Below are 12,149 nucleotides of genomic sequence, written 5' to 3'. Positions count from 1 at the left end.
TACCGCTCAATAAAATACATTTTTTTTTACGTACCTACAAATAAATGCTGCTGTGTGACTTATGACTTATATGTACTGTACGAAAGAATTTACAAGAAAACACGATAAAATGATTTAATTGATCAAAATACTTTGAAGCGACACTTTGTTTACGCTGTTTCACGAAACGGACATATAGTAATATAGTTAATGTGTCCATAAGGCGGAACGCAACAGTTTTCTGCTCCACTAAGCAGACAATTCGAAAATTTAGTGTCCATTAGGCGGATTATCTGAATAAATTATTGAAATAGTCCTAAACTTTCATAAAACTTGAAAATTTCTCATTCTATATGTTCTAAGCATTATTTAAAATAGATACACATTAAACATTGTGACAAATAATAAAAAGACATTAAAATATGCAAGGGATATGTATACGAATTCAACGATATTATTTATCACTCATTATAGGCTTTCTATCAGATATTCTTCGCCCATCACTTTATGACAAAAAAACCATCATTCTTAAAAAGATATTTAATCACTTATCATTATGATTCCTTATACATTTTAAAGTGAATATTAATATAGTTGAATATAATTTTAAATATTTACATTTGGATAATTTTCAAAGTCCGTTCGACGAATAGGGCACGTTTCAGCATCGGTACGCTTACCTTTTCCAAAATCAGTGATTATTTGCAGCCTTGATTATCCTTGACTAGCATCGGATCCTATCGTAAAAGCCGTTGCATCGGGCTTAACTTAGCTTTTTCCGGTGAACCACTGTTATGTAAACAAAGCACATTGTCAATCTTTCTAGACAATTTAGGATTTTTACTAGCTCGTCATGAAATACAGCACATACGATATCGATCACCCCCTGGACTACACACATACAACCAAGAAGGGCAGGCCAACGTAGCTCGTGTAAACCCCGAATATGGCACGCATATAACATGTAAGACTTGGGCGATGCCTTACTTAACTTAAGTACACACTTTTAACCGACCCCATTCCTAGTTAGCATAGTATAATCTGACGAAATTAAACCTATGACTACGCAACCGTAGCTTCCTTGATTATTAATCTTATAATTATGGATATTAAATTAAGTAGTTTTTTAATGGCTTTGAACATTACATCAGGTGTGCTTTATTTCCATCTAACATACCCCTGTATACTGTAGGCTATGCGTACCGAGACAACCTATCACGTCTTATCGACTTGATCTACAATGAGTGATTCCAGCCGTACATCGCAACATTTAGTATTTATGCACTTATCAGTCATTCTCCAGTGGCATCTAACATGCCCCATGCGTGGCCCAGCGTATCAAACGTACCTCAGCACAACCAACAATATTTTCCAGCTATTCCACACGTGTGCAATGTTCGAGGGAGTACCAACTGATTAATTTTTTTTCTACATGCGACCGTTTTCACGTTAGACAAGCCCTGGTGCTACCTGACACGTCTGTGCGTCTTTGGCATGTCACAGCATCACCTATAATTGTCCCCACACGTCCGTTAGCCTTTACTCTGCTTGATTGCAACCTTGTTTGTCCCTCCCAGAAGGATGCGAGTGTTAAAAGAATTTAGTAACAGTGTCCTCCACCGTCAGACCTTACATGCTCTGGCACCAGCCAGACAACTATTGGGCGTCTCTTACACCCCCGCGAATGCGTCCGATGAATACTAGTGTAAACAAACGGTTACGAGGGTATGCAAGCATAGGCAAACACGTCCAAGAAATACTAGTGTACACGAGCGTGTCCGAAAAATACTAGCGTATGCAAGAATACGGGAACACAGCTGAGGAATACCGGCATGTGCAAGCGCTTGCGAACACATACAAGGAATACTTGCTAACACGAACGCACCTGATGAATACTATATTTTATACGTGCACGTCTCAAAAATACGAACTTATACGAGTGCATCTAAGGAACACTATTGTTAATCAATTCATTTGATTGGATAATGAATCTAATGAACGAATAATTTATTTAATAAAATAATTTTTTTAGTTGAATGTTGTTTTTGAAAACTAAGAACTTAGTGTACTTCAGCACAACTGCTCTTCTATGTATCAATACATATTTTTTCATTTATGGTTTAGTTGTTACCGTTACAAAAAATTTATAATTTTTTATAAAATTTTTCCACAGTTTTTACAATTTTTATAAATTATAAGTAATTTTTTTTTGTATAAACATCTCCAACGTGGCACTGACGTCTGTTACATACTCTTACACACTCATTCTTATAGTCCATATTAAAAACCGAAATTACAATTGTATCAACATTGACAAAATATACAAAAATTGTATAAAGAATTATATATTTATTGTAATGGTAATGAATACATTATAATCAAATAAATATACATTGATACATAGAAAAGCAGTTGTGCTAAAGTACACTAATTTCTGAGTTTTCGAATAGAACATCCAACTATAAAAACAATTCTATTCAATAAATTATTTATTCATTCAATTTTTCATTAAATCAAATGAATTGATTTACAATAAGTATAAATAAACATAAAATACAAGTTTTAATCCTTGAGATTAAACGTACTTATTAAATTCCTAAGGCATGGATCGTACATGGCACAGTGGATAAGGTCTTTGACTAGTGTAAAAGAGGAGGAGGGTTCAAATCCGTTTTGATACATTTTTTTTTTTTAATAAGTTATTAAAACAACAGGAAACAAAATTCATAATATTAAAAATATGTGGTGTGCGCCAGCGCTCGCTCGATTGTGCTAGTGCACCCTTGGACGCACTGGCACCCGCTTAATTGTGCTAGCGCATCCTCGGATGCGCCAGCGCTCGCTTGATTGTACTAACACACCCTTGAAATCCTTTAATGTGCCAGCACTCGTTTGATTGTGCTAGCATGCCCTCGGAATCCTCGGATGCACCAGCGCTCACTTGATTGTGCTAGCGTGCCATCGGAATCCTCGGATGCGCCAGCGCTCAATTGATTGTGCTAGCGTGCCCTCGGAGTCCTTGGATGTGCCAGCGCACACTTGATTGTGCTAGCACGCCCTTGAAATATTTGGATGCGCCGGCGTTCACTCGGATATGCTAGTGGTGCCGGTGCTCTCTCGGTTGTGCTAGCGCGCCCTCAGATACGCTAGAGTACATTTAGGCAGGCTTGTGTACGCTAGTATTTTTTGGATGCGTTAGCGCACGCTAGCATATTCTAGTGTTCCTTAGATGCACTCGTATAAGTTCATATTTCTGAGACGTGCCCGTATAAAATATAGTATTTATCAGGTGCGTTCGTGTAAGCTAGTATTCCTTGTATGTGTTCGCAAGCACTTGCACATGCTGGTATTCTTCAGCTGTGTTCACGTATTCTTACATACGCTAGTATTTCTCGGACACGCTCGTGTACACTAGTATTCCTCGGACGTGTTTTCCTATGCATGCATACCCTCGTAACCGTTTGTTTACACTAGTATTCATCGGACGCATTCACGGGGGTGTAAGAGACGCCCAATAGTTGTCTGGCTGGTGCCAGAGCATGTAAGGTCTGACGGTGGAAGACACTGTTACTAAATTCTTTTAACACTCGCATCCTTCTGCGAGGGACAAACAAGGTTGCAATCAAGCAGAGTAAAGGCTAACGGACGTGTGGTGACAATTTTAGGTGATGCTGTGATATGCGAAGGACTCACAGACGTGTCAGGTAGCACCAGGGCTTGTCTAACGTGAAGACGGTTGCATGTAAAAAAAAAATTCGTCAGTTCCCTATCTCAAGTTATGACGTTAATCATGACGTCATGTGTGACATCGCAAAATACGTCATTTATGGCGTCGTGAATGACATCACATTAACGTTAATATGTTGTCATTGACGATATCGCTAAAGACGTACTTCACGACGTCTCAAAAGAAGTCATTTACATAGGTTGTTGTTTAACACAGGGGTGTTTGAAAGCATTTGACGGCCTTGGAGGTGCTACGATCAGGATGGTAACTAAATACGGGAGGTTCAAGTATTTTTTATGATAAAAAAAAGATTTTCTTAACTAGGGAAAAAACTTTCTAAATTCAAAAACTTATCAAATCCCTGTGTTTTGGTGTTACCATCCTGATGGTAGCACCTTGAAGGCCATCAAATGCGCTCAAACAGCCCTTTGTTAAACAATAACCTATGTAAATGACATCTTTTGAGACGTGGTGGAGTACGTCTATTGTGACATCGCAAATGACGTCATATTGACGTCAATGTGATGTCATTTATGACGTCATGAATGACGTATTTTGCGATGTCTGAAATGACGTCATCATGGACGTCATAACTTGAGATATAGTTAGTACTCCCTCGAACTTTACATTCGTGCGGAATAGCTGGAGAATATTGTTGGTTATGCTGAGGTACGTCTGATACGCGGAGCTACGCATGGGGCATGTAAGATGCCACTGGAGAATGACTGATAAGTGCATAAATACTAAATGTTGCGATGTACGGCTGGAATCACTCATTGTAGATCAAGTCGATAAGACGTGATAGGTTGTCTCGGTACGCATAGCCTACAGTACACAGGGGTATGTTAGATGGAAATAAAGCACACCTGATGTAATGTTCAAAGCCATTAAAAAACTACTTAATTTAATATCCATAATTATAAGATTAATAATCAAGGAAGCTACGGTTGCGTAGTCATAGGTTTAATTTCGTCAGATTATACTATGCTAACTAGGAATGGGGTCGGTTAAAAGTGTGTACTTAAGTTAAGTAAGGAATCGCCCAAGTCTTTCATGTTATATGCGTGCCATATTCGGGGCCTACACGAGCTACGTTGGCATGCCCTTCTTGGTTGTATGTGTGTAGTCCAGGGGGTGATCGATATCGTATGTGCTGTATTTCATGACGAGCTAGTAAAAATCCTAAATTGTCCAGAAAGTTTGCCAATGTGCTTTGTTTACGTAACAGTGGTTCGCCAGACACAGCTAAGTTAAACCGATGCAACGGCTTTTACGATAGGATCTGATGCTAGTCATGATGAAATCATGCTAGATGGCGCTAGGGTTATTCGGCGTTCAAGGGTACCAGTATTATCGGCTACAAAAAAATTATCTCACTGTGACCACAGCCTCAAAGTACTTCATACAATATATAATTATATATAATAGTAAGGTATCATTAGTGTTGACACATTTATAAAAAATACTAAAATTGATTTGTACACATTTATGATTTATTTGACATAATATTCTTCTGGGCAAAAGTAAACAGAAATACGTACTGGTTTTTTACTATTCAGTTTTAAGAGTATTAAAAATAATAGAAAAAATGATATGCAAGCTAATAATTTCTTTATCAACTCATACTTTAAAAATTTTTCCATGGATCCTGACAGGATCATCTAATTATTAAAAAAAAAAAAAAAAGCGGAATTTATATATGAAACAAATGACGTTAGTACTTTTCAACCGACTGTTTGAGATGAAAGAATAGCTTTTTAATTTTGTACAAATATTAAAAAAATGCAGTTTATTCATAAAAATTGTGTGAGACTAAATTACGTACAAAGAAGACTTTTTTGATGGAGTTGCAAAAACCAATGCTGGTAATTTTTAATTGTAGTTTTTATAAATATTCCTTAATTTTAAAACAGGGATTGAATACCAATCAACTACTTGGTAAAATTTATACATGTTTTTATACATGGACAAAAAGTTTTTAAATAAAAAGAAAGTCAACTATTAAATTCTTTTTTAGTACTAGTGAGTGTTTGTAACGCAAGAATAAGTTATTCATAAAAGTTTTTAGTTTTTCATTTAAGAATTGCATGTTACAGTGAAAAAATCTGATCGGTATTATTCAGAAACCTTATTGAACTACATTCATTACATTTGCAAGTTTAAGATTGCTTCTTTATCTCTTATATTTCTTTTTTTTTTCTGTTTGAAAAGTAACTTTAAAAGATAAAATTTGAAGATGAACACCGCATGCGTACGTAAAGAGCATACCGTGTGAGAATAGAAATAGTGCGTGTATGGTTAGATTTACTCATATCTAACCACCGTAGTCATTGGACCATAGGGGTGTAAAATAGATCTAATCCCTGCAAATTTAAATAATCGTATAAGAACTCTGAGGAATAGTTTTTTTCACATTATTTTATTATTATAAAATGTATGTAAAAATAGAAAATACTAATGCAATCAATCTCTTAACAGTAAATAGAGAAATGAAAATATTTTTTTTACTTACCTTAAAATCTTAAAATTAAAACAATTCAAGGTTTTCAAAAATATTAATTTTAAAATGAAATAAGATTTTGTATAAATATATTATTTTTTTGCTATTTTTTTGTGTATTTCATAACATAAAATTCGTCACGAAATCAGTCAATTACAGTAGGTACTGTCGTACTATGATGGACCTATAAGATATTGTTAAAATTGTAGATATAAATAATGATTGTCTATAAATATATCTGTAGAAATTTTTTGGTCCAAGACGCACGCAAAAACTTGTTGTGATCCAAATTTTTGGTGGAGTAGTTCCCAATCTCATGGAATATCATGCATTTTGTAGATTAAAACTCTTTATGTAGAGAAACTATCTACAAGACTTTGATGGAATCAATGGTCCGTACATTGAAAACCTTAAAACTGTTTTAAATCTCTTAAAACACTACTTGGAAGCATATAAATGCTGATAGTAATTAATGTTAGTTGAAACTTAATAATTTTTAGCTCTTCTACAGTACGCATAAAAACTTATACTCGGCCAAGCATGTAAAAGAACTTAAATGACTCTATACTTTTTTTCAGTGTTGATAGTACTATCTTAACCAGATAAACTTTAATCTTAGAATGATTTTAAACCTTTGATCCCTCACAGGTGTTTTGCAAGTAAATCAAAAATTAAAAAGTTATGGGATTAGAATGATAAATAAGGTATAAAATTGTTTCGAGTTAAGGTGCTACAATTGTTGTTGAACTCGAACTACTGTATGAAAACAAAGGTAATTCTTATGAAAATCGAGTATCTTATAAGAACACTTATGTTGTTTATGGTTACATGCTATGCAGCCATACTCCGTAGGCCAGCCTCAACCCGTAAGAACTGTCAGGTAGCAATTTCTGCCTATTCGTTCATTCACTTACACTTAAGAAAAAGTTAGCTTTCCAGCATTCTACACTGGCAAAAAAAACAGTTGCCATTATCTTTTTATTATAAAATCACGTTTAACGAAACTTTAATTTTCGATGTGCTAAAGATTTTCCTTAAATTATGAATAATAACTACACATTCAAACTCTTTTGTATAGTTTTTGATCTACCTCGTTAATTGTTTCAAGTATTAAACTATTGCTATAAGTGGTCGCGGTGGCGCAACGGTAGAGTTGCAGTTCCGTTGACCTCTGAGGTTTAGCGGCATTTGGCGCGATTGGTACTTGGATGGATGATGACCATCTGGTGACCATTCAGGTCTCGCCGTTTTGCCTGTGCTCTTGATTCTCGAGGGACGATTAACTGTTTCTCTTTCGCTTCGACATCATGATCATAAGTATGACTAAGTTGGTCCAGATGATTATATACGTACAAATATCTGGTCATAACTCAGGTGCACCAATGGCTGAAAAACACTATTCTTGTGTTAAAAAAAGCATTTCTGAGCTTATGGGTGATGATGAACAATAAAAAAAAAAAAAAAAATTTAGCTAATATATTTTCCTGAGAAAGATACTATATACTTGGTCAGTGGTGATAAATATGAAATTGCCTTCGATTATCTATCATACAACTGTATTTTAAAATATATAATAATTTACCATTCTTTTAGAAATAATTTTAAAATTTTCTAATTGTCTCATTTTAGTTTATCCTCATGAACATCTACTATGAGATTCTGTATTACTAAAACCTTAGATTTTAACCGTAGGAAAAGTTTTTTCTAATAGTGCCTGTGTTTTTATACATCTGATTTACCTCAACTGAATGATAATTTTCTTCTGTGGTTAATAATACAATCTTTATTTTTTTTATTTTACTTGAGAAAAGTTTAAATCTATTAAGGGATCCAGTACATCACTTGGATTTATGGATTTTTAAAATTCATTCAATGCAATTTTTGTATTAGCCTGCCTAAGCAGCTACCAGTAGCTTTACATTACTAATATTGAGTCTGTAAAATAATTGAAAAAAACTACGATATTCCTTGTGATAAAACAAAATAAAAAATAATTTTGATTTACTTCCCACTCTAACCTAATAAGTGTGGTTACAAATTGTTGAAGTTATACCTCTATAGGCACGTTTTTGCATTTTTATTTTACTCACTCCTGTCCCATCCCAATACACCCCCACTTTACCATATCACATATGCAAATTTTAAGTATTCTTTATCTGACTCTCAAAAAAAAGAAAAAAAGAACACCACTTTCTACAAGAACCGCACCAGCAACCTCCTACACGCTATCCAAGTATCGTATGTACTCTGTGTACTCTGCCACGAGCTATCCTGAAAAGAGAAAATTTTTTAGTTCTTCATATTGGTTTATTTATTAGAGATTTAATGGAAAAATTGTTTCATTTTCAGTACGTCTCTTTTTTCATAATTTTTTTATTCGTGACTAAGGTGGTTTTTGGGATATGATATATTCATTGGATGTAGTACTACGCTATCCAAAATAAAATGGTACATGTTACAGGATACTTTTCATTAACCTTTTATTGTGGGTGTTATATAAGTGACTGAGAATGAGTATGTGAGCGTATGTGACCGATAAAAACGTAACTGTAGAAACGTTATTAGCATATGTGATAGCAAGTTGTTGTGAAAACAATTAGAAGATTTAATAAAAGCACACAGACTTGTACTGGCCAGCCTGGCAGCACATTGCACAGTGGAGTTGATGGATTAAAAGCTAGCCACAACTTGAAAAATTGAATAATTTATTTAAAACATGGTGCTCAGGGACTCTTTTGGTCCCTGATTACTTATACCATATCAAATACTTGTCTCTTACTTGCTTTACCCCTTACTGACTCTTCAATACTCAAAATATAAAGTCTATCATTAAATAAATAATCAAACTGCATATTATTACCACAGTTTTCTGGTCACTTATTATTCAAATTATACATACAATATTAATGTTTATTTAAATGTTAGAAGAAGTGAGAAAAAAAAATACTAACAGTAAAAAAAGGATTAACTCATTCTATAACTGTTTCATTTATTGTTTGAAAAACTTCAAAACTCTATTTTTAAAGTTTTTGACAGTATTTATATGTGTTAAGACCTTTTTCATTTTCAAATATTTTCACTTACCTACTAGAAAACGTGCACATCTACGAAATTTATGTTACTGTCCAGCTGATTTCTGTCATAAATACTATTTTGGATGTCTAGTTGTCATTAGGAATGTTGGATGTCGAAAAAAATTATTATAAACTTCTTAAATATTTACCATCTATAAATCTATGCTTTTTTAAATCGTCAACCAAAAAAAAAATTGATGAATATAACGTGAAAGAAAAAATTTTTCATTTTCAAATTGTCTTTGCAGCCAGTCACGTAATCCTAGAGGACTGAAATATAAAGCAGATAGAGTCTAGTCTTATGATGCACTAACGATTTATATATGTTTTGACCAAAAATTCTCCTGACAGTTTTACTTCACGTAGAATACCACATATGCAGTACATGTGTCAATAGATAGTACTTACAAATACGACTATTTATAAATAAACAATACTACAAGTGGTAAAGAAATATCATTTTCATGCAGAAAGTACAACACTAAAAAAAATTTACGCTCTCATAAGTTACCAATAGTTAAATAATAGCTGTTGAATTTGAGATTGAAAGTTGTGGGAATTGCTACTATAATCGAAAAAAAAGTGTTAAACTCAAAAATCAGAAGGTTTACAAGAAATTTTTTTAAAGAAAGTTGCTAGAATGTAAGAAATATTTTTTAGACCAAGAGTATTAATTTTTAATGAAAAATTTTCTTAAACATTTTATTTTTGAAGTATTTAAAAAATACTGTTGCTTACAATGTTAATGTAGCTAAAACTTAAAGAATTAAAAAAATTTAGGATGGCCAAAAATGGCGACAAGCATTAAAGAACAACACAAAACAAATCATAAAAATATTTCTGTGTTTCGCTTTTTTTATATATAATTAGTTTTTTTTTAAAAGAAAGGAAAAACACCGGAAAAATTGTGTGTAACATGAACTTCATACTAAATTTAGGTGTGTGGAATTGCTTGAGAGCAGCTTAGGTTAGTTAAATCCCCTTTTTTAACTCTTTTTGTTAAAATTTTTGCTAAAATATGAACTATTTCGGAAATGAAATTAAAAATTTTAAGAGTTCCATCTTATACACTAAGTTAATATGAAAAAACATTTTTAATATCTTAAAACATATTAAAAAACAAAACTTGATGAATAACTCAAACCAAAAATTTTCTATGCAGTTGTAAAATGAAAATTCTACATTAAATCGAGAATTTGAAAAAAATGTCAAAATAACTTCGTTGGTAATATTTATAGATACCAGAAGAAGTTCTTTAAATTACTTATATAAATTGACTTATTTTTTATCAGGTGTTAATAATACATAACAATTACCTAAAATTCTAAACTTTCACTTCAAAAAATTAAATTTTGGCTGGCATTTTATGTGTACGTGAACTTTACTTTAAAGTTTTCTTATCTTCGCAATATACTTTTTATAACTGTTTATTTATTAATTATGAATCATTTATTGAAACCACATGTAATTACTAAATGTCTTTACCCAAACGGCAATTGCACCATCTTAGATAAGTCGCAGTGGGTTATTCAAAACGTAATTTTATGGAAGATATGTTTCTATTTATATATTCTCTGGCATAAAAGTATAATTTTATACTTGAGTATCCAAGTACCCTCTGACTACTCATTCATTTAAAATTTATGCTAAAATAAAAAAAATTTGCAGAATAATTATTATTTGAATCATAAATGAGAACTGTTTTTCATACGAAAAATTTATCGACATCTCATAGTATGAAAATATCTTGAAAAATATTAAGGAAATAGGTGTAGATGTAAATGTTTGAAGTGGTTAAAATAATGTAGAACTTATTTTTTAATATTTAAAATTCCGTTATTAAAACTCTTAAAATAGTGAAAGGATTCTTTTTTTTTAACCAATAATCTCACTGTATCGAAACTTAAAATTAACATTATTCTATCAGTGTAGTCAACCATACAATGGTTCTTTCTTGAAAACAAGCCCTTTAAAGTACTATGTATTATCCATAGTAATATACTTAATGTTTCGATCAATAATTAAATTGTTTATCTTTCAAAACTTTTCTCATTGAAAAAGCGTGAAAAATACCCTCAAAAATGTTTGACGGCAACCTACGAGTCTTTGGCCTCATAAGTACTAATGGCTTCGCCCCTGCGTGATTCGCGCGCCAACCCCCTAACAGTTAATAACAATATTTAGTCCGATTTTGTTAGGACTATTAAGTAATTCACGACTATGAAACGTATAGTTTTTATTTTTATTTGATGCAAAAATTTTAACTACTAATTATTCAATCATATTCTCAAATTTACGCCCGTAAGACAGGTTTTCACCAATCAGAAAACGAATAAATAGATGACAATTAGAATTTAGAGGTAAGACAGGATGAAATTTTATAACACTAAACACCGAATCATTAACGCTTCTGAAGTTATATTAGTATACGAAGCCACATAAGTCTCTTTTTACCACAAAACACGCGTTGAAAAGTTACTTCTAAATGCCTTATTTTTTAGTATTTCTAATGTTGCCCTAATTTCAAACTTTGTATGCACACTTGCATGTAGTTGTATGGAACGATATGTTTTAATTTCATATAACTCAGTGCTGAGTTGCAAAATAATAATAAAATATTTTTCCGCCCTTAGGTGGTTTTGGGAGGCTGGTACTTCCTCGGGCGAAAAAGCAGTTTTCCGGAACTCGTTCGAAAAGTCTCCTTTACGAACCTCGTTACGTCCCTCGCCCTCGGCTTGGGCCGCAAACCTCTTGGTTCGCAAACAGAGACTTTTCAAACTCGTAGGAAAACTACTATTTTATCTGATAAAGATTCATTTCTGCGTTATGCATAAACTAATTAATCTTCCCAGTTTTGCCTTTAATGTTA

At 32.9% G+C, this 12,149-nt stretch overlaps 1 protein-coding gene across 4 annotated transcripts in view; it reads left to right on the top strand.

Annotated features, from left to right (window-relative positions):
• The window catches only part of ClC-a (chloride channel protein 2), a 546,687-nt gene that overhangs the window by 509,979 nt on the left and 24,559 nt on the right, over positions 1–12,149 (top strand). The gene's annotated exons all lie outside the window — the stretch shown is intronic.

The sequence above is a fragment of the Copidosoma floridanum genome, unplaced genomic scaffold (genome assembly GCF_036245765.1).
Source record: "Copidosoma floridanum isolate Cflo_tuat_1 unplaced genomic scaffold, Cflo_Japanese_pri ptg000026l, whole genome shotgun sequence".
Taxonomy (NCBI): domain Eukaryota; kingdom Metazoa; phylum Arthropoda; class Insecta; order Hymenoptera; family Encyrtidae; genus Copidosoma; species Copidosoma floridanum.
This window is presented reverse-complemented; position numbering and strand designations above follow the sequence as displayed.